Here is a 23,473-nt window from a genome sequence, read left to right on the forward strand (position 1 = left end):
AATGACAATGCATCTGGACTGCAACCTCCCCGGGTTCCACAGAGTGCTGCACGTTTCCCACAAACCTTAAAGGCTGATTTGGATGATGGAAAGTGTTTTTGCAGGCTCGACTTTGTTACAGTGTGTAGATGATTTGCGTCTCTGCTCCCCGGCTCGTGCCTCTTCACACGAAGACAGCACCCCCCTGGGAAAACTTCTGGTTTTAAAATGCCCATAAAGTCTCCAAAGAAAAACTACAGTTTGCTCAAACTCAGCTTAGGTATTTAGCTCACCTGTTCACAGAACAAGGCCCACATCTGGATCCAGGCACTCTCCGAGGCACCCACAATCTCTCACAACTGAAATCTAAGAGCCAATTACAAGGCTTTCTTGGACTGGCTGTCTACTCTCAAAACTGAATTCCAAACTTCTCTCTTAAGGCTCAGCTCAATGCAGGCTTTCAGACACCTGGGCAATATCTGAAAAAGTAAAAAAAAAAAAAAAAAATAGTCGTTACTTCAAAAGCAACATTAGCGTTAGCCCAAAGGGATCTTGATGAAAGGTTTAGGGAGAAAACATACGATTTCATGGTGCTGTACCCATGGTCCTGTACCCTCATGGCTCATCAAATTATACCCTTTAACTTGAGGCTTTGTTATATGTAAATTATACCTCATTAAAGAGAGTTTCAAAACATAACATACTAGAAGCAAATGTTGCAAAGTTCCTTTCAAATCCTGAAGTGCATGGGTGATATGAGTCTGTCTGCCCGTGTCTCAAAAATCCCAAATAATAAGACATTCAAAAAATTAATAACAGCAGAGTAAGCGGATCCTGAGCGCACCCTGTCCCATGTGTTCAGCTACATAATATCCACATCCAAGTCCATGAGCCAGAGAGCGATGCAAAGACTGGCAGAAGACACTCCACACCTAAATAGAGAGAAGCTGCACCAGAAAGGTTAGGAAGGTCAGAAAGGTGGAGGCTGGCTGCCTGCAGAATGGGCAGAGAAAGTGAGCCCTCACCCCAGGGAGCTCACCCGGTGAAGACTAATCTCCATCACATTTGGCATGAAACCCCAGAGGGGCTGAATGCCCTTGAGTTGAGATCCTGGAGCTTTGGAGGTCAGCTGACCCAGCACTGGGTGACCCAGGAGGATGAGGGCTAGCCGGGTCCCTGCCTGTGTAGAGAGGCAGTGTCAACGTGGCATTTTACACAATGCCGAGGCAACAGGGACAGATGTATTCATGCTGATTCCTGAGTGTGTTGGAGGACTGACTTCTCCAACAATGAGGGAGCTCACAGGCACCATTCTCCCCCAGCCTCCCAGAATAAGCATAGAAGCACCCACCAGAGGCTGAGGCTGCACAGACACTTGCTACCTAACCCGTTAGCAGTGCGCCAGTCCCAAGGGTTCACTGGGGGACTCACCACACCAAGCCTGCTGGTCTCAGGGCAAACATTCTTAAAACCACAAGGGCACCCTGTCCGACAGGCTGCATGCATAGCTGTCACAGCACGCTGCGTACATCTGCACCTCACCCAGCTGTACATATCCGGGCACCCTCATCTGTCTCACCCAGCCACATGTCCCCAGGCACAGACATGCTCTGTGCATATCCTCACGCCCCTAGCTTCCACCGCTGGTCCACAGCCCCCAGCCACCAAAGGACATCGGGAAATCTGGCATAGGACTAGTGGCCCTGTGCCATTTTGCTAACACTCCTGCCCTGTGCCCAAGTTACCCAGCCGGCATACCACCCCACAGCTGGCCTGCCTGGGTCCCACTGACACCCCTGAGTGTAAGCACAGCCCACAACAGGCACGCAGTCAGTGCAGACCCCTGCAGTGAAAGGAAAAGTAACCCAGACACAACAGCAGGCAGTGAGCGATACCCACGCGATATCCTCCTGAAGGTCCAGGTCCTATAAATGGAGACGTGCACTGCTCAGGACTCCGCGACCTCTCTTTCACACCGTCGTTAATTTCAAGATCAGAAGGCACAGCTGACTTTCTTAACACAGAGAAACAGACCCAGAGAGACACACAAAACGGACACACAGAGATGTTTATCCACAAGGAAAGACCTAGTCAACGTCACAGCGAGAGATCTAAGCCAAAGAGATGAAGTAACATACCTGATACGGAATTGAAAGCAATGATCATAAGGATTCTCACTGGAGTTGTGAAATGAGTAGAAGAGTGAGACCCCTGACATAGAGATAAGAAATAACACAGTACACATCGAGGACACGATAAAGGAGAAACACGCTAGCTGGAATGAACAGAGGGATGGAAGAAGCAGCCGAACAAACCAGTGACCTCGAAGACTGAGTGTTGGAAATGAATCACACTGAACCAAGGAGAGCACAGGATTCTGCCACGTGAGATGAGACTAAGGGAACTCAGTGACTACAGGAGAGATAATAATATTCATATTGTAGGACTCCCAGAAGGAAGAGAATTTGGGTCCGAAAATTTATTTGAGGAAATAATAGCTGAAAACGTCCCTAATTGTGTAAGGGTTAAATTGTACTGTAGGGCTAACGCTTAGCTTGAAAGATAACAACTTTGTTCTGACCCTGAAGGTCAAAAGATAACAACCTTGCTTTTACTCTTATAAATCATACTTCATACTCTTGTGAATCAGGCTTTACCAATGAAGGAAACAAAACCTCAAAAAGAGCATCAGAGACAAGGGCAAGGAGATCCACTGGTTGCAACTTAGCGGCAGAAAGTCTAAAATAATCAACTCATTTGATAACTGTTTCTGACTCATCTGGCAACTGTTTCTAACTCATCTGGGAACTGTTTCTCTGTTCTGTTCCCAGATAACGATAAAATGATGTGATCGGCTTTAACAACTCTGTATCCCGGCTGTTCGGGGCCACGCTCTTGACAAGATTGTTGTTCCCGATCGGTCGGCCACACTTTTAACAAGAGTGTTGGTCCCGATCGGTCAGCCACACTCTTGTGAAGAGTGTTGGTCCCGATCGGTCAGCCTTGCCTCTCACTGTAATAAACTTTGTTGCAACTGTCACTGGTGCCCGTAGCATTCTGTTTCAGGAGTCGTGTGGATGCAACATTTGGTGCGTTGGCCGGGAAAGTTGAAGGTCTGAAACAGGGCCCTTTCTGCGGATTGCTCCGCCGACCCCTGGGAAGAAGCTCGGGATTGGGAGAGACATTCCCTTACCGGACTGTGATATCAGCATGTTTTCAGACGGCAGTAATTTTGTATTTCAAGGGCAAAAGTATGCCAGTGCTGCAGTGATGACAGACCATGAAGTTTTATGGCAACAGACCCTTCCCCCAGAAACTTCAGCCCAGCACACAGAGCTCATCGCACTAACAAAAGCCCTAAAACTTGGAAGAAACAAGTCAAAAGTGCCTTGGAGCTACCGATCTTGACAGAGCCCTTGCTTCCACCGGAGCCCAGTTACACTCCTAAAGATTTGGAGTGAATTTCAAGAAAAGGGGGAAGTAAGATGCCGGGACAAAAGTGGTTTCAGGAGCCTGAAGGTAAGATACTCTTCCCCGTGGCACTCGGGTGGCGGGAGTGCTGGAGAAAAGAGAGACGCTCTCCTGCTCCAGGAGCCTGTAAATCCGGGACCATTTCAGACCTGAACCCACAAAATCCTTGGAGGAAGACAATGGCTTTCTTGGTTGAATTGGATGAAAGCTGTGAATGGAACATCCCTGCCCATCTGCCGAGCTTTTCATGACTCTAGGACACAGGTGGCTCAAATGGACAATCCCGCAGAGTTAAACCTGTGTTCGGTTTGGGGTTATGGGTTGCCCTCAGTTCCCAGGGCAGCAGAGGCACTATCTGTCTGTCTGTGCCCCATCTCCTTCCTCTACCCCTTTGTCACCAAGAAGCAAGGAAAGAAAATCTCTGTGAAAGTTATAATGCTTCTAAGACTGTTGATGAGATGTGTGACTGCTTAAAGTAGATAAAGCTTGTGATTCCCACCCTCCTGTGACATCAACATGCAGCCGCTGGTGATGAGGGAAGGAAGGAATCCAAGTTCACATACAGGCTGGGTTGCATAGGTCGCTGGAGGGAATGCCCACGTTGTGCCCAGGCCAGCCCAATATGGCTGCGTGTTCAGAGCTGCACGCCTGTGGCTGGCTGACGGTGGGCGTCCTAACTCCACTGCTAGGCACCGTCACCTACTCCCCATGGCTGTCCATGCCTCTACGCCAAGCCACCGAGGGCACTTTGTCTCGGGAGAGAAGGAGACGCTAAGCCTGGCAGGAAAAGTGTGTAATTTAGAGAAGGAACCAGAAAGTAGGAGACAGGTGTGTTGAAAGTAGAAAAAGAAAGATGTTGGACAAGAAAAGGGGCAATATGGAGGCCGGGTCTAATGTACCGGTGCTGGGAAATCTTAAGTGGGCTGGGCTTCCGGCTCTAGGTAAGAACCAGGAAGGCTGGATAACCGAAGGTGCCATGGCTGGTGCTTAAATTTTCTGGGTTTATATAATGGTAAGTGTGGGGGACTCATGGGGGACTTTGTAAATGTGGACACAGGGATCAAGGACAAAAACTGGCTCAGAGTTTATTCTCTTAGTCCCCCTGGCTCATATCACTGCTCACCGCCATAGCTGGGCCACTGCTATTGTTATTTCTCGGGTTAACTATTGGCCCATGCATTATCAATCGATGAGTACAGTTGTCAAAAGGCGAGTTGAGAAAATAAAAATTAGGATTAGGTCCAACTATGTCCCCTTAGTTCCTAATGATGAATCAAGGGATTGATTCACTGACAAGAAAAGGGGGAAATGTAAGGGTTACATTGTACTGTAGGGCTAACGCTTGGCTTGAAAGATAACAACTTTGTTCTGACCCTGAAGGTCAAAAGATAACAACCTTGCTTTTACTCTTATAAATCATACTTCATACACTTGTGAATCAGGCTTTACCAATGAAGGAAACAAAACCTCAAAAAGAGCATCAGAGACAAGGTCAAGGAGATCCACTGGTTGAAACTTAGGGGCAGAAAGTCTAAAATAATCAACTCATTCGATAACTGTTTCTGACTCATCTGGCAACTGTTTCCCTGTTCTGTTCCCAGATAACGATAAAATGATGTGATCGGCTTTAAAAACTCTGTATCCCGGCTGTTCGGGGCCACGCTCTTGACAAGAGTGTTGGTCCCGATCTCTCGGCCACACTCTCGTCAAGAGTGTTGGTCCTGATCGGTCAACCTTGCCTCTCATTGTAATAAACTTTGTTGCAACTGTCACTGGTGCCCGTAGCATTCTGTTTCAGGAGTCGTGTGGATGCAACAATTGGGCGAGGGAAACAAACATCCACATCCAGGAGACTAGAGAACTCCCATCAACATCAACAAAATCAGGCCAACACACAAACATATTGTAACCAAACTTGCAAATTACAGTGACAGTAAAGAAAAACTCTTACAAGCAGCAAGACAAAAGACCTTAACTCAGAAGGGAAGACCCATAAGGCGAGCTACCCGATTTCTGAACAGAGACTCGACAAGCCAGAAGCTAGCGACATCGCATATTCAAAGTGCTGAATGGAAAAATTAGCAGCCAACAATATTCTATCCAGCAAGGCTATCCTTCAGAATGGAAGGAGACACAGACTTTCCCAAACAAAAACTAAAGGAGTTTGTACCACTAAACCCGTCCTGCAAGAAATGTTAAGAGGGATTCTTCGAGTGGAAAGGACAGACCAACAGTGACGGTTTAGAGACAGAAGACACAAATCAAGTAAAAAATGAATATGTCTGCAAAAAAAATCAGTTAAGGAACTCAGAGAAATTGATTTGAATTGTAATAACCTCTACCAAAAACCTAGGGAGGAGAAAATAATGGGTGCGAAGGTAAATGACCATCAACTTAATATGAACTGCCAAATGCAGAAGAGGTTATATAAACACCTGACAGTGACCATATGATAAATATGCTAAGAATAGAGATAAGGAAATCAAACTATATCACTAAGAAAATAAGCAAAACATGAAAGAAAGGCAAGAAAGGATCAGAGAAAATCATTAGAAACCACAGCCAAACAGGCAGTAAAATGGCAATACGTATGTACGTATCGATCATGACTTTGAAGGTGAATGGAGTGAATGCTCCAATCTAGAGACGTACGGTGTAAGAACGGATGAAAAAACAAAACCGATTTGTATGCCTATAAGTGACCCACTTTACACCTCAAGAATGATAGTGAGAGGATAGAGAAACATTGCACACATTAATGTCCAATGAAACCTGGAGTAGCAACACTTGTATCAGAAAAAAATACACTTAAAAAAAGTACGTAACAAGAGACAGAGGAGGACACTATATAACAGTAAAGGGTACAATCCAAAAAGAAGATATAACAAGTGTAAATGTATCCCACAATTGGGTGGGATTTATTCCCAAGCTGCAAAGGTGGTTCAATATTTGCATATCAACCAATGTGACACAATACATCAACAGGAGAAAGGAGAAGGACCACACGATCGGGGCACCTTGGTGGCTCAATCCTTTAACAGTCTGGCAACAGCTCAGGTCATGACTTCATAATTCGTGAGTTCAAGTCGCGTGTCAGACTCTGTGCTGAAGGCTCAGAGCCAAGAGCCTCCTTCGAATTCTGGGTCTCCCTCTCTCTCTGCCCCTCCCCTGCTTACACTCTGTCTCTCTCAAGATTAATAAGCTTGAAAAGAAAAGAACCATGCGGTCATTTCAATACACGCAGAAAGGAGCATTTGACAAAGTACAACATCCACTCAGGATTATAACCCCCTAAACTAGGTTTACAGGAAACATACATCAACTTAATAAAGGTTATCTATGAAAACCCTGCAGTTATAATCCACCTCAATGGGGAAAATCTGAGAGGTTTTCCTGTAAGGCAGGAAGAAGACAAGGATGTTTACTCTTACCACTTTTAATAAATTACTGGAAGTCCTAGCCACAGCCAGCAGACAAACGAAATGGAACTAAACTGAAATAAATAAAATAAAATAAAATAAAATAAAATAAAATAAAATAAAATAAATAAATTAAATAAAATAAATTAAATACATTAAATAAATAAATAAATAAAATAAATAAAATAAAATAAACAAATAAAATAAATAACATAAAATAAAATAAAACACAACTCCAAATCTGGAGGAAGTGAAACTTTCACACTTTGCAGATTACATGACACTGTATATAGAAAATCCTAAAGAGTCCACCCAATCACTGCTAGAATTGGTAAATGAATTTAGCAATGTCACAGGATACAAATCACTGTAGAGAAATCTGTTGTATTTGGAGAAAACAGTACTGAAGCAGTTGAAATAGAAATTAAGAAAACAGTCCTATTTACACTTGTACACCAAATAATAAGATGTCTATGAATAAATGTAACCAAAGTGGTGAGTGACCTATACTCTGAAAAGTATAAAACAGTGATGAAATTCAAGATGACACAAAGACATAGAAGGACATTCCATACTCTTGGGTCGGAAGTACAAACATAGTGAAAATGTCTATACTTCCCAAAGCAATGGACACAATTAATGCAATTTCCATCAAAATACCAACAACATTTTTCACAGGACTAGAACAGTCCTAAAATGTGTATGGAACCACAAAAGACCCCAATCTTCAGAGTGAACAACCTTTATATGAAGTGGTAATTATGGATGGCGTTATGCCTCTGGATCTTCTGCTCCACAACACGGTAACTCTGGCCTAAGCATTTGAACAAACATTAGATATATCCCAACCAGGGATCATTCTACAAAAGACATCCTACAAACGTACCCTCAAAACTTTGCAGATTATGTAAAATATGGAAAAATCTAAAAATCGTCATGGCCAAGTGGAGCCTAAGGAGACAGGATGACTCTAATGTGCCAGCTGGGATGAGTCTGGGACAGAAGAGGTTCAAACCGAAGCAATCTGAACACAAATATAAACTTTAGTTAATACTACCATATCTCTTCGGGATACTGATTGCGATCATGTACCAACTCATACGACATCCATAGTCAGAAAACAGTCTGTTGTATGTAGAGACTCAATAATACGTTTCCCATTTTTCTGGTAGCTAGAAACCCATCACGAATGAAAAGATTATTAGTAATCATGGTTTTATGTTTGCAACACATGATATTATATGACTAGTTCTAATATTAGTTACTAGTGATGGCCATGTACCTATTCTTGTTGTTCTTACTATTGTTTAATTGAAATAATAGCATTCACGGTAGAGAAAACTGAATGCATGACAAACACTTCATAGAAACATCTACTTGCATACTTTAAGATAATAATGTATGTATATACCACTCTATTATGTGGTAGGTAAATTAAGTGTTTTTCTGATCTTCAACGAGCATGTCATTGAAAGGCTTTCCATAAAGGTGGTTATCCTGGATAATGAATGATACTAGATTTTACAGGATATACTTCACTTCATGCCTGAACACTGTCAAAACTAAAAATGTACACACGGCCAGAGGAATCATTGTGACTGGCTCACTGATTGTAAGGTATCCTTGGTTGAATATTTTCACACATATTTTTTATCAGGAATACAAGAGAATCAAATGTTTCCAAATCAAAGAGATATTCAAAGACTGGAAGAACAATAGGGAATTCGAGGGGTTTCAGAAGGATAAGATGTGACCATGAAGTGGCAGTCACAGGCAAGCAGCTTTTTCTGGTCCACTTTGACAGGTTTGCATGAGGGTATGTGACCTGCCAAGGGTAGGTCCTGGAAGTACCAGAGGGAAAGACAACGCTTTAGGGAGAGGTGACTTGGAAAGGGTGCTTCTGTGCCTAAATGATGGCTCAGCAACCTCGCTGGGGGTCGGTCCCTGGGTGAAAGACCTCGAAAGGCCAACAGTAACCTAGACTCACAAAGATCTTAGTAACATAGATCAAAGTACCTTAGAGCCACAAAGATCTTAGAGCCACAGAGTTGATCTTCCTCTATGATTAGGAGATAGTTACAGTGTCACAGGATACGATCATCGGGCCGGCAGTAGATGGCTAAAATATTATTTAGGGCTACACATGTAATAAAAAATGCATACATAAAATTGGGCTTTGGAATGTTAAGAAAAATCACAGGCCCACCATGGAGTTACTTATGCTAAGGTCCCATGTCACTAAACCTAATTTCATTCCTGTAGGAATGTAACCTTTAACCAGTCAGCAAAGAATTTCCTAGCCAGTGCTGGAAGTACATCTCATAGATCCTTGCCATTCCCCTCAGAGAGGCAGTCTTGCCTAAATAAGGTATTCCATGCCCCTAATTTTTTAAAGTTTATTAATTTTGACAGAGAGAGAAAGAGAGCACACGCAAGGGAGGGGCAGGACAAGAGGGAAAGAGACAATCCCATGACCAAGAGGTCATGATCTGATCCAAGATCAAGAGTCAGACACTTAACAAGCCATCCAGGCACCCCGAGAATGTGGACTTGCAAAGGTTAGAAGCCTTGGCTGGGACACAGCCCTGAGGGCACTGGCCTACTCGTGAAGAGAAGGCAGCCATCAACCTGCAGGCAGATGGCATGGAAACAGTGATCTGGACAAAGCCTGGTGCACACAGTGGGGAGATTATACACTCATCGTGGAGACCATCCCTGAGAAGCAGTGTTCACAATGAGGCGACAAAGAGCTAGGACAGACGAGCTGCGTGGTGCCATTTCCATGCTCTGCCCCCTGCCCCCCAGCATAAACACAGAGCCGTCTGCTGGAAACAAGGCAGTTCCCACACTGGCTGCCTAAGCTGCTTACACCAACCCCACCTTCCTGTGCTCTGGCGAGACTGGCCTTCTAGGTCATTCAAGGTTGCCTCAGTCCCAGCGGAGCTGGCCCCTTCCCCAGAAGACCAGGTGAAGCCCATGACCACACCACCTCTCTTGACCAAAGAGTTGTGCAGGCCTTCACTTCTAGGAGCAGCCGTTTCAAGTCCATTTAGCAAGCAGATCAGAGCAGACCTAGATCAGACTCACCACATTCTGGCCAGGGACCCTACCTTTCCCATACAACTGCCCTGAAGGATAGTGCAGCCAGAACACAAAATAGGGCACGCAACACATGCCACAGACACTCCGTGAAGTGTCAGGCCCTGGACAGTGGATGACCTCCTCTTCATAAAACCATTCAACTCACAGGCAGGTAACACAATGAGCTTTGGTAACACAGAGATGGCAAATACTCAACCAAAATTCCAAGACAAGAGGAAGGCATCCGAAATGAAAGAACAAGATAAGGTCATGGGCAGAAAAATGGAGGGAACACTTCCAAACTCATTCTATGAGGCCAGCATGGCCTTGAGTCCAAGCTGGACAAAGACCCCACTAAAAAGGAAAAACTACAGACCAATTTCCCTGATGACCATGGATGCAAAAACTCTCAACACAAAGTGGCAAACTGGATCCGACAATACAGAAAAAGAATTATTCAGCACAATGAGGTGGATTTTATTCCTGGGATGCACAACCGATTCAATATCCACAAATCAACTGATGTGATATATCACGTTGATAAAAGAAAGGATAACAACCACATGAGCCTCTCCATAGATGCAGAATAAACATTTGACAAAATGCAGCAGCATCCTTTCTTGATGAAAAAAAAAACCCTCATGAAACGAGGGATGGAAGGATCGTGCCTCAATATGAGAATGTCCAGATACGAAAGTCCCACAGCTAATAACATCTTCAATGGGGAAAACGTGAGAGCTTTCCCCCTAAGGGCAGGAACACGACAGGGATGTCCATTCTCAGCACTGTTATTCACCATTCTGTTGGAAGTCCCAGCCTCAGCAATGAGACGACAGAAAGTAATACACACTGTCCAAGTTGGCAAGGAGGGTTCAAGCTTTCCCCCTCACAGATATGATGCTCTCCGTGGAAAATCCAAACGACTCCACCAAAAAATTTCTAGGACTGATACAGGAATTCAGGAAAGTCTCAGAATATAAAATCAATATGCAGAAGTTGATTGCATTTCGATTCACCAGTAATGAATCAACAGAAAGAAAATTAAGGAATTGATCTCACTTACAACCGCACTGAAAAGCATAAAATACCCAGGGATAAATCTAACCAAAGAGGTAAAAGATCAGTACATTAAAACAATAGAGGGGCGCCTGGTTGGCTCAGTCGGTTAAGTGCCCACTTCGGTTCAGGACATGATCCCGCCTTTGTGGGTTTGAGTCCTGTGACGGGCTCTGTGCTGACAGCTTGGAGCCTGGAGCCTGCTTCAGATTCCGTGTCTCCCTCTCTCTACCTCTCCCCTGCTCATGGGCTCTTGCTCGCTCCCTCACTCTCTTCAAAATAAATAAACACTAAAAAAATTAAAAGAACAAACCATACAACATCTATGAAAGAAGGTGAAGAAGTCACAAAGAAATAGAAAAACATCCCATGCTCATGGATTAGAAGAACAAATATGGTGAAAATGTCAATACTACCCAAAGCAATGGACAAATTCAATGTAATTCCTATCAAAATAACACCAGCATTCTTCCAGAGCTAGAACAAACAATCCTAAAATCTGTATGGAACCAGAAAAGACCCCAAAGAGCCAAAGTAATGTTGAAAAAGAAAAAAACAAAACTGGAGACATTACAATTCTGGACTTTACGGTGCATCAGAAAGCCGCAATCATCAAGACAGTATGGGACGAGCACAAAAACAGACACATCGATCAAAGGAACAGAATAGGGAACCCAGAAATGGACCCTCAAAATTATGGCCGAGTCATCTTTGACCAAACAGGAAAGAATATCCAAAGGAAAAAAAAGAGTCTCTTCAGCACATGGTACTGGGGAAAATGGACAGTGAGAAGAATGAACCTGGACTATGTTCTTAAACCTCTGGGTCTCTCTGTCTGTCTGTCTGTCTGTCTCTCTCTCTCTCTCTCTCTCTCTGACTCCCTGTCTCTCTCACACACACACCTCAAAACGGATGAAAGATCTAAGTGTAAGACAGGAGACCATCAAAATCCTAGAGGAGAAAAAGGGCAACCTACCTCTTTGATCCTGACTGCAGCAACGTATTGCTTGTCAAGACTCCAGAAACAAGGGCAATAAAAACAGAAATGAACTATTGAGACCTCAAGATAAAAAGCTTCTGCACAGCAGAGGACACAATCAACAAAACCAAAAGGAAACTGAATGGAATGGGAGAAGATATTTGCAGGTGACCTATCAGATAAAGGGTTACTATCCAAAATCTATAAAGAACATATCACACTCAACACCCAAAAACCAAATAACCCCGTGAAGAAATGGGCAAAAGTCATGAAGAGACACTTTAACAAAGATGACATCCAGATTGGTCATACGTGAAAAGATGCTCAACCTCATTCGTCATAAGTGAAATACCAATCAAAACCACAATGAGATATCCCCTCACACCTATCAGAATGGCTAAAATTAACATCTCAGGAAACGACAGGTGTTGGCAAGGATGCAGAGAAAGGGAACGCTTTTGCAACGCTGGTGGGAATGCAAAGTGGTGTAGCCATTCTGGAAAAGAGTATGGAGATTCGTTACAAAAAACAGTAAGAGAACTACACTACGACCCAGCAATTGCACTAAGAGGCATTTATCCAAAGGATACACTAACGCTGACTCGAAGAGGCACATGCACTCCAATGTTTATAGCAGCATTATCAACAACAGCTAAATTATGCAAAGAGCCCAAATGACCACTGAGAGATGAATGGATAAAGAAGATGTGGTATATTCATACAGTGGACTATTACTCGGCGATCAAAAAGAGTGGAATCTTGCTATTTGCAACACGGTGGATGGAACCAGACTGTATTATGCTAACCATAATAGGTCAGAGAAAGACACACATCATATGATTTCTCTCGTGTGTGGAATTTAATACACTGATGAACATAGTGAAAAGAGAGCAAAAATAAGATACAAACAGGGAGGGAGTCAAACGATAAGAGACTGTTAAATAGAGGGAAGCAGCTCAGGACTCCAGGAAGGTTTCTGAATAGGGGTATGGGCTAAATAGGTGATGGGCACTCGGGCGGGGGGAGCTCTTGGGATGAGTACTGGATATATATTTTGTAATTGATGGATCACTAAATTCTAATCCTGAAACTGTATTCCACTACAAGGTAACTAACTTGGGCTTAAATGTTAACAAAGAAGAAATATAGAAATAAGTAAAGACATGTACTACCAGCCAAAAGAAAAGAATATTTAAATCAGACTCTTGGAGTGAAAATGAAAGACCAAACGTGTTACAGACAAGAAAGGATCAGAGAAAACATCAAGAAACAATGACAAAACAACTAGTAGAATGTCACTAAATATATACCTATCAGTAATTACTCCGAATGTCAATCGACTACATGCTCCAATCAAAAGACAAGGATAGGGTAAACAAACAAAAAAAATAAATAAAGAAACAAAACCAAAAAGACACAAGGCATAACTAGATGCTGCCTACCAAGCCTTATTTGGACGTATGTCACCTGCACATTTATTTTTTTTTTTTGTAATTTTTTTTTCAACGTTTTTTATTTATTTTTGGGACAGAGAGAGACAGAGCATGAACGGGGGAGGGGCAGAGAGAGAGGGAGACACAGAATCGGAAACAGGCTCCAGGCTCCGAGCCATCAGCCCAGAGCCCGACGCGGGGCTCGAACTCACGGACCGCGAGATCGTGACCTGGCTGAAGTCGGACGCTCAACCGACTGCGCCACCCAGGCGCCTCACCTGCACATTTAAAAGGAGGGAATGAAAAAACATTTATCATGAAAACAATGTCAAAAGAAAGCCAGTAGCAAAACTTGTATTAGGCAAAATAAACTTTAAAACCGAGAGTGTAGTTTGGTACCCTTTGGGTCAATACCTAGTAGTAAAATTGCATGCACCCAGTATTTATAGCAGCATTATCAACAGTAGCCAAACTATGGAGAAAGCCCAAGTAACCATCAACTGGTGAAGGTATAGGGAACTTGTGGGGTGTGTGTGTGTGTGTGTGTGTGTGCATGTATACACATATGTACTCACGTGTATGCTCATATATACATACATATATACATACATATATACATACGTATATACAAGGAAATGTAACTCAGCTTCAAAAAGAATGAAATCCTGCTACTTGCAACGATGTGGATGGACCTCGAATGTATTATGCCAAGTGAAATATGCCAATCAGTGAAAGACACATATATGATTTCACTCGTGTGGAATTTAAGAAACAAAACAGATGAAAACATGGGAAGGGGGCAGGAAAAGAGAAGAGTGGTGACAAAGCACATGAGTCTCTTAACCGTAGAGAAGAAGAGTGAGGGTTGATAGAGGGAGATGTGTCGGCGCTGGGCTAGATGGCGGACGAGTATTGAGGAGAGCACTTGTTGTCATGAGTACTGGGTGTCGTATGTAAGGGATGAATCACTGGGTTCTACTCCCGAAACAGAGAGTGCGCTATATGTCAACTAAGACTTATATTAAAAAAATAAATAAAGCTGTAACAAGAGATGAAGACAGACACTATCTCATGCTCAAGGGGACAGCCAAACAAGAAGATCCAATGCTTGTAAATTTTGATGCGCCCACTATGCAATCACCAATATATAAAACACTTGACAAAACCATAAAGGAATTTATAATAATATAACGATAATAGAGGACTTTAACACATCAGTCACATCAATGGACAGAACCTGTAAACAGAAAATCAACAAGGAAACAATGGCTTTGAATGACACACTGGACCAGATGCGTTTAACAGATAATATTCAGAACACTCCATACTAAAATGGCAGAGTACATATTCTTTTCAAGCGCCCATGGGGCATTCTCCAGAAATGATCACATTCTACGTCACAAATCACACCTCAACAGGTACCCAAAGACAGAGCTCAGACCAAGCATCTTTTCTGACCACAAAGCTAGGAAACTTGAAGTCAACCACACTCATACACACACACTTACACCCCCCCCCCCACACACACACACAAAGGGGGAAAGGCCACAAATCAAGGGAGGTTAAATAACATGCTACGAAATGAATGGGTCAAACAGGAAATCAATGAGAAAATACACTGAAACAAATGAAAATGAAAATAAGCTGGTAAAAATCTTTGGAATGCGGCAAAAGCAGTCTACAATGGAAGTATATAGCAATACAAGCCTACCTTAAAGAGCAAGAAAAATCTCAAACACTCTTAACTTACAACTAAAGGAATGAGAAGAACAGCAGAAGGAAGGAAATAATAGAGATTTTTTTTTTTACTTTTTTTTTTTTTTAATCATCCCTTCAGTTTTAGAAACTGCGAGGTAATGCTTTATAATGCTTTCTGGAGGTTAGTTTTTTTTTTTTTTCCCAATATATGAAGTTCATTTTTCAAATTGGTTTCCATACAACACCCAGTGCTCATCCCAAAAGGTGCCCTCCTCAATACCCATCACCCACCCTCCCCTCCCTCCCACCCCCCATCAACCCTCAGTTTTTAAGAGTCTCTTATGCTTTGGCTCTCTTCCCCCTCTAACCTCTTTTTTTTTTCCTTTCCCTCCCCCATGGGTTTCTGTTAAGTTTCTCAGGATCCACACAAGAGTGAAAACATATGGTATCTGTCTTTCTCTGTATGGCTTATTTCACTTAGCATCACACACTCCAGTTCCATCCATGTTGCTACAAAGGGCCATATTTCATTCTTTCTCATTGCCACGTGGTACTCCACTGTGTAAATAAACCACAATTTCTTTATCCATTCATCGGTTGATGGACATTTAGGCTCTTTCCATAATTTGGCTATTGTTGAGAGTGCTGCTGTAAACTTTGGGGTACAAGGGTCCCTATGCATCAGTACTCCTGTATCCCTTGGGTAGATTCCTAGCAGTGCTATTGCTGGGTCATAAGGTAGGTCTATTTTTCATTTTTTGAGGAACCTCCACACTGTTTTCCAGAGGGGCTGCACCAGTTTGCATTCCCACCAACAGTGCAAGAGGGTTCCCGTTTCTCCACATCCTCGCCAGCATCCATAGTCTCCTGATTTGTTCATTTTGGCCACTCTGACTGGCGTGAGGCGATATCTGAGTGTGGTTGGAAATAATAGACATTAAGGCAGAAATAAGGGATATACAAACCAAAAAGACACTAGACCAAATCAATGAAACCAGGGGCTGGTTCCTTGAAAACAGTAATCAACATGAAAACCTCCTAGGCAGAGTTTTCACAAAGAAGAAGGAAAGGACTCAAATAAAATCACCAATAAGAAAGGAGAAACAACAGTCAACACCACAAAAATACAGTTAGAAGATAATATTATGCCCTATATGCAACAAATTGGACACTCTGAGAAAAATGGACAAATTCCTAGAAACACAAGAACTACCAAAACTGAAACAGGAAGATACATAAAATCTGAAAACAGAAAGAAATCAAAGCAGTAAGAAAAAAAAAAATCTCCCCCAACACAAGAGTTCAGGGCCAGAGGGCTTCCCTGATGAATTCTACCATCCGTTTAAGGAAGAGGTAATATGTATTCTCCTCGAACTATTACAAAAAGTAAAAAAGAAGGAAAACTTACAAATTCACCTTATGAGGCCATCATCACCCTCATACCAACACCAGATAAAACCTCCACCAAAACCGAAAACTTCCGGGGCTCCTGTGTGGCTCGGTAGGTTTACTGTCCAACTCTTCATTTTGGATTAGGACATTATCTTGCGGTGCGTGGGTTCGAGTCCCACATCGGACCATGCACTGACAGTGTGGGGCATGGCCAGGATTCTCTCTCTCCCTGTCTCTCTGCCCCTCCCTCACTCTTATGTACTCTATCTAAGGAAAGAAAGAAACATTAAAAACATGTTAAAAAATTTTAAATAAAACTGCAGACCAAAAGCCTGATGAGTATGTATGCACAAATTCTCATTAAAATACCTGCAAATTAAAGTCAACAATACATGAATAGAATCATTTACCATAATCAAGTGGGATATATTCCTGGGCTGCAAGGGTGGTTCCACATTCACAGATCAATCAACATGATGCACCACAGGAATAGAAGGATAAGAACAATATGATGCTTTCAACAGATGCAGGAAAACCATCTGACAAAATGTCACATCCATTCATGATAAAAACCCTCAGCAAAGTACATGGAGACTCAACCTACCTGCAAATCATAAAGGTCATCTAGGAAAAACCCACAACTCGTCTCATCCTCAATGGGGAAAAACTGAAAGCGTTTCCTCCAAGGTCAGGGACAAGCCAGGGATGACCCCTCTCACCACTATTTTTCCACATAGTACAGGAAGTCCTAGCCACAGCAATCAGACAAAAAGAGAAACGAGGCATCCAAATTGGCCAGGAAGAAGCAGAACTTTCGCTGTTTGGAACTGACATGATGCTCTCTATAAAGAACAGGAAAGACTCCAATGAAAATTGCTGGGATTGATATACGAATTCGACAAATCACAATATACAGAAATCAATGTACAGAATTCTATTCCATTTCTGTAGACGAATAATGAATTAACAGAAAGAGAAAGTAAGGGATCCATCCCATTGACAGGTGCACCAAATACCCCAAGATACCTAGAATGAACCTAACCAAAGAGGTGAAAGATCTGTACTCTAAAGGCTGTGAAACATTGATGAAAGAAAAGGAAGAGGACACAAAGGAAAGGAAAAAGATTTCACCCTCATGGATGGGAAGCAGAAAATACTGTTAGAATGTCTACACTCCTCAAAACAATCTGCATATGTACTGAAATCCCTTTCACACTAACAGAAACATTTGTCACAGAACTACAACAAATAATCCCAAAATTTGTATGGAACGACAAAGACCCCAAACAGCAAAAACAAAATTGAAGAAGAAAACTAAAGCTGGAGGCATCACAATTCCAGACTTCAGGTTGTATTAAAAAGCTGTACTGAGATGAGCAGTATGGTCCTGGCAAAAAACAACATCAACGACGACAACAACATCAACAACAACGACAACAACAACAACAACACAGACGCAGAGATCAATAGAACGGAAACGCAGAAATGAACTCACACCTATATGGTCAATTAATTCTCAACACAGCAGGAAAGCATATCCAATGGAAAAAAAAAGATAGTCTGGGGACACGTGGGTGGCTGCAAAGCGTGTGATTGTGGGTTCAGCTCAGGTCATGATCTCAGGGCAGTGCAGAGCATGTGTGGGATTGTCAGTCCCCATTTCTCTCTGCCCCTCTTCTGCATTCTCTCTGTCTCTCAAAAATAAATACATAAACTTAAAGAAAATCTCCTCAACATATGGTTTTGGAAAAACTAGACAGCAACCTGCAAAACAAAACAAGACCAACAACGGACCACCTTCTTACAACATACACAAAAGTAAATCCAACATGGATAAAGACCTATGTGTGAAACCTGAAACCAGAAAAATCCCAGAGGATAATTAACACAGGAAGTATCTTATTTGACATTGGCTGTACAAACGTCTTTGTAGATATATCTCCTGAGTGGAGGGAAACACAAGCAAAAATAATGGGACTTCGTAAAAATAAAAAGCTTCTGTCACCAAGGAAATAATCAACAAAACTGAAACACCTACAGAATACTATTTGCAAACGACATCTGATGAAGGGTTAGTGTCCAGAACAAATAAAGTCATACAGCACCCAAAAAAGGAGAAATCCGATTAAAAATGGGCAGAAGACACGAATGGACATTTTCCCAAGGAAGACATACACATGACCAAAGCCATGTGAAAAGATGCTCAACAATACTGATCTTCAGGAAAATACAATTCAAAAGTACAACGAGATAACACATCACATCCGTCAGAATGACTAAAATCAATGAAGGATGAAACAGCAGGTGTTGCCAAGGATATGAGGAAAGAGAAACCCTCTTGCACTGTGGGTAGGAATGCAAACTGGTGCAGCCACACTGGAAAACATCACGGACATTCACCAAAAAAAAAAAAAAAAAAAAAAGGAAATGGAACTACCTTACGATCCAGCAATTTCACCACGAGGTATTTCCACAAAGAATACAAAAATAATCCTTCAAAGGGATACATGCACCCTGATGTTTACAGCAGCATTTTCTACAACAGCCAAATTACGGAAACTTCCCAAGCATCCATCAACTGATGAATAAGTTCACATGTAGTATATGGAATGTGATATTATTTAGCCGTAAAAACAGGAAAGCTTGTCATTTGCCACGAGGTGCAGTAGCGACAGAATGTTATCCTGGGTGAAAAATGCCTGTCAGAGAAAGACAAATACCAGGTGATTTCACTAACACGTGGAAATAAAACAAAACAAAGGGGGGGGGGTGAAGGACACAGTGACAAACAAACAGATTCTTCACTGGGAAACAAACTGAGGGCTTCCACAGCGAGGTGGGGAATGGGTGAAACAGCTGCTGGGGATTACGAAGTGCACCTGGGATGAGCACCAGGTGACGCGTGCAAGGGTTACTCTATATTGCACACCGGAAACTATTCCACTGGGTCTTCACTCACTGGAATTTAAATTGAAAGAAAACATAAGGTTAATGAAACCTACCTACCAGGTTTTCTGTAGTTTTCAATCACTTCACTAGGTTGGAAAAATAACCACAAAATTTTAAAAAAGCATGTATGATGTGGGGGACAGTTGTGCCCTTACCTCCGTCTCTGGTTCCAGCAGGACGCAGAAACTGGGTCCCAGCTCATTCTTCTAGAAGGTCGTGAGAGGAGCATTTCATGTATTCACGTCCTAACGGAATGCAGCTCCCGTGCTTCTCAACTTCTGTCAGGGTTTCTTCCCGGAAACGAGCCTGAATCTGGAACCAACCATCGACTGCATCGATGAGGTGATGTCGTGGGACCCCGCAATCCACGAGTCCTTCAGTAAAATATGTCTTGTTCAAATACTGTCCGGGAAGGGGAGGAATGAAACACGGGAACAGCCCAGAAAATGCAAGGGCCTGTGCTGCCCAGCAACCAGCTTGCCCAGGGAAGCCACCCAGCGTCCCCTCCCCAGCACTCAGTACAACAAGGCAGCGGCTCAGGAGATGCCAAGTTGCTGCAAACCTCCCAAGGTCTCCCCTGGGGTGGGCGGCAGAACGCGCTGGAAAGGCAGCTCTGCTCTCTGTCCTGAGGCAGCGGCAGAGGCCCTGAGTCTTCTGGGAGCAACAGCGACCCTTCCTGCTCTGAGGTGTCCTGGGTCAGAAAAGCCGATGGTGCGCCCTCTGCTGGCCATCACTGCCCAGGCAGAGGAACCCGCCCCTCCGGGTCTGTGGTGCTCGAGCTCTCTCTGCTGGTCATCATGGGAATTCCTGCAATGTTGAAGGCCCTGGGGGCTCAGCTGAGGGACCGAAGGTACTCTGGGCAACCCAGCCTGTTCTCCGCATTGGGAAGGGTCTTAGTGACAGGGCCCGGGACACAAAGAAATCTTTTCCTTCTCCTTTCTTGTAAGTGAAGAATGAAACCGAATTTATTAACGTAATGACATCATTTGTAATGCTTTAAGCAATGTTCCCAGAAAAATAGACCACCAAATCACACATGCTGAACAAGAGGTAATGGTGTTGACCACCTAAGTGTCTAGGTTAGATAAAGAATGGTCACCTTTGAGAGAGAGACACCGGCTTCCAGCTATGGAATGAATGAGCCTAGGGATACAAGGGACAGCCAATGGAAGAGAGTCAATCCTGTAATAATATTGTTGCATGCTTTCACAGGATAGCTACATTTGTGCTTAAGGACAACATAATTTATAGACATATGGAAGGACTACAATGTATGCCTAAAACGAATACAACAAATGTGTGAAGAATATTTCAATTAAAAGTCGACATCATTTATGCTATCTTTAATTTCTCTTTCTTTGCCAATAAGCTCTCATTCCTGGGGCGCTTGGGTGGCTTACTTGGCTAAGCTCCGCATTCCACTCAGGTCATGATCTTGCAGCCCATCAGTTTGAGCCCCGCGTCAGGCTCTGTCCTGACAGCTCAGAGCCTGGAGCCTGCCTCAGATTCAGTATCTCCCACTCTCTCCCCCATCCGCAGCTCGGGCTCTCTCATAAAAGGAAAAAAAAAGAAACATTAAAAATAAAAAGTCATTCCTAATTTAGAATCTGTGAAATTCCATCTATACCAGATTCTCTAACATGACCATCTTGATGTTTAGAGCTTATCTGAAAAGTCACTAATAATATCTGATGACACATATGTGACAAGGTCAGAATGCAACTTACAGGGAGCTTCACATCTGTTGTGAATTTACGACATGCATCCGTGGCTTATATTTCCAATGAAATGTGCTTTAGGGATACGGATGGATGAAATCATGTCCATCAGTCATGTAGGTCAATTTTCTACAGGACCATCATGCCTTCAATTAGGAATTGCCATCTCTTCAAAATGAAAAGAAAGCTGGGAAAAGGAATTGTCTTTGAAGGACGTAAGAGAAGACTATGGTGTTTTAAAGGGTTCACCTACCGGGGCGCCTGGGTGGCGCAGTCGGTTAAGCGTCCGACTTCAGCCAGGTCACGATCTCGCGGTCCGTGAGTTCGAGCCCCGCGTCAGGCTCTGGGCTGATGGCTCGGAGCCTGGAGCCTGTTTCCGATTCTGTGTCTCCCTCTCTCTCTGCCCCTCCCCCGTTCATGCTCTGTCTCTCTCTGTCCCAAAAATAAATAAAAAACATTAAAAAAAAATTTAAAAAAAAAAAATAAAGGGTTCACCTACCTTCTGGAATCCTCAGATTGGTTGTGGACAGGAGGATAGCAACCCACGATTTGGATGCACACCGCTCGTTCCAGAGGGAGAATATGGACATTCTTGTCATACACTTTTTATCAATATCAGCAGTTCAACTCTGCCAGGTCCAGACTGCCGGACCTGGGGGCAACATGATGCCTCATGCCTGGGTTCAGAACATGAGGAACGCCAGCTGGTGGCGGGAGGGGGGAAATCCCACAGGGCCTGGGGCAGTGAGGCAGATGACCCCGGGACACCTCCCCACAGGGTAGGCTCTGGAGCTTACCTGCCAAAGAGCAGCACACTCTCCCTGAAGACATCCTTCTCCATGACAGAACATAACGCTGGGCCCCGCAATTCCAGGAGAGGTGACAGATGCCCATCTTTTCAATTGCAATGGCCTCTGCAGAGCTTGGCCCCAGGGATGTTGGAGTCTTAGAGTCATGAAACTATGATGCCCATGATACCAGCCCTTTCTGCCCCAACACTCAGAGCCACTTCACACATCCCCTCTCCCCTGGCCCATCTCGCCCTGTCCACGTACCTGGACCAGGTCTCCACTTTTCTCTTTGTACTTCCTCTTTGTTTATGTTTCTCTCTAACCAACCTCTCTGTGTTTCTTCCTTTCACTCTCTCGGTCTTGCCCCATTCCCCTATCACTCATCCAGTTTCTCTCCCCTTACCTGTCTCTTTGTCCACCTCTCCCCAGGCTTCAGGCTATCTGCTCTGTGCATGCAGCCCTGTCCAGGAGTACAGGACACTCCTGTCTCTCTCTCTCTCTCTCTCTCGTCATGTTTTGTCCCAGGCCCTGATCACAATGGAGGAGAATCCCCCATACAGCAGCTGCTCATATTGACATTTGCTAAAGCAAGGCTGGCAGCATGTGAACAGCCAGACGTTTACCCTTGGTAGCCCAGCCAGGACAGGAGGGCTGGAGGGCTGGATGGAGGGCTGGCTGCTTCCCTAAGCTGGAAGGAAAAAGGGGCTCACAGGGTTCAGGGTCCCTGATGTAGATTGGATTCGCTGATGTAGAAGGAGCCGTATGCTTACACCCAACTCTCCTGGGTGGTGTCAAAGGAACCTATCTTAGACCATGGACCTCTGCCCTCCCCATGCCTCAATACGGCATCAGAGGGAGCTTTAGGGGACACCGTGTGACTCGCCACAAAAATTGCATCATTTGTTCCCTTGGAGGCCACCTGGATGGGTGCTATTGGTGGCAGCTGGGAAGGTGGGCTGTGAAGCCAGGTTTGTCCACTCAGGGTGGGGCGGAGTCCAGGGGATGGGGACCCTGTGCCATGTGCAGGGGTCCGTCCTTGGCCCTGACGGCCGGGCCAACGCTTGGGAAGAGACGTGACTGCACTGGTCGGAAGCGGGGCAGGGTGGGTGGACAGCGCCACGGGCTGGTGGGTGGACAGCGCCAGGGTGGACAGGCTCTGCGGCCTCTGGTGCTCAGACGTGTCGTGAGAAGCGCAGTCAGCCGGGGGTGGGCGGCCAGGGTGGGAGTCTGGCCTCCCGGGTGTGTGATGGGGAACCAGCTCCCCACCCCCCTGAACACACTCTGCTGATGCTCGGCGGCCTTCTCAGAGGAGCAAAAGCCTCCCTCCTTCTGGAAGCGCCCCAAGTAGGAACGGTGGCCGGGGCGGGGCGTCCTGGGCCCTGGGAGTCCGCCTGTCCTGGGGGAGAAGGTCAGCCCGCTGCGTCACCACATGCCTGAGGCCTGGGGACCCGTGCTCCGAGCTGGGGGTGAGGAGGGGTGCCTCCCCGGCCTCCGGGGGTGTAGGAGC

The 23,473-nt window shown here is 44.2% G+C and overlaps 1 long non-coding RNA gene across 2 annotated transcripts; it reads right to left on the reverse strand.

Annotated features, from left to right (window-relative positions):
- Positions 1-328: 328 nt before the first annotated feature.
- Positions 329-22,422, reverse strand: LOC131500822 (uncharacterized). 2 transcript variants are annotated; one of them, XR_009256478.1, is made up of 4 exons: positions 21,973-22,422; positions 21,671-21,827; positions 19,613-19,859; positions 329-458 (listed from the first exon to the last, which is right to left on the reverse strand). It is a non-coding gene; the product is annotated as an uncharacterized LOC131500822 (long non-coding RNA). The 2 variants fall into 2 exon arrangements; XR_009256477.1 differs by having other exon boundaries at positions 21,671-22,421.
- Between the last annotated feature and the right edge of the window lie 1,051 nt (positions 22,423-23,473).

This window comes from Neofelis nebulosa, chromosome 18, assembly GCF_028018385.1.
Source record: "Neofelis nebulosa isolate mNeoNeb1 chromosome 18, mNeoNeb1.pri, whole genome shotgun sequence".
In the NCBI taxonomy this organism is placed as follows: Eukaryota; Metazoa; Chordata; class Mammalia; order Carnivora; family Felidae; genus Neofelis; species Neofelis nebulosa.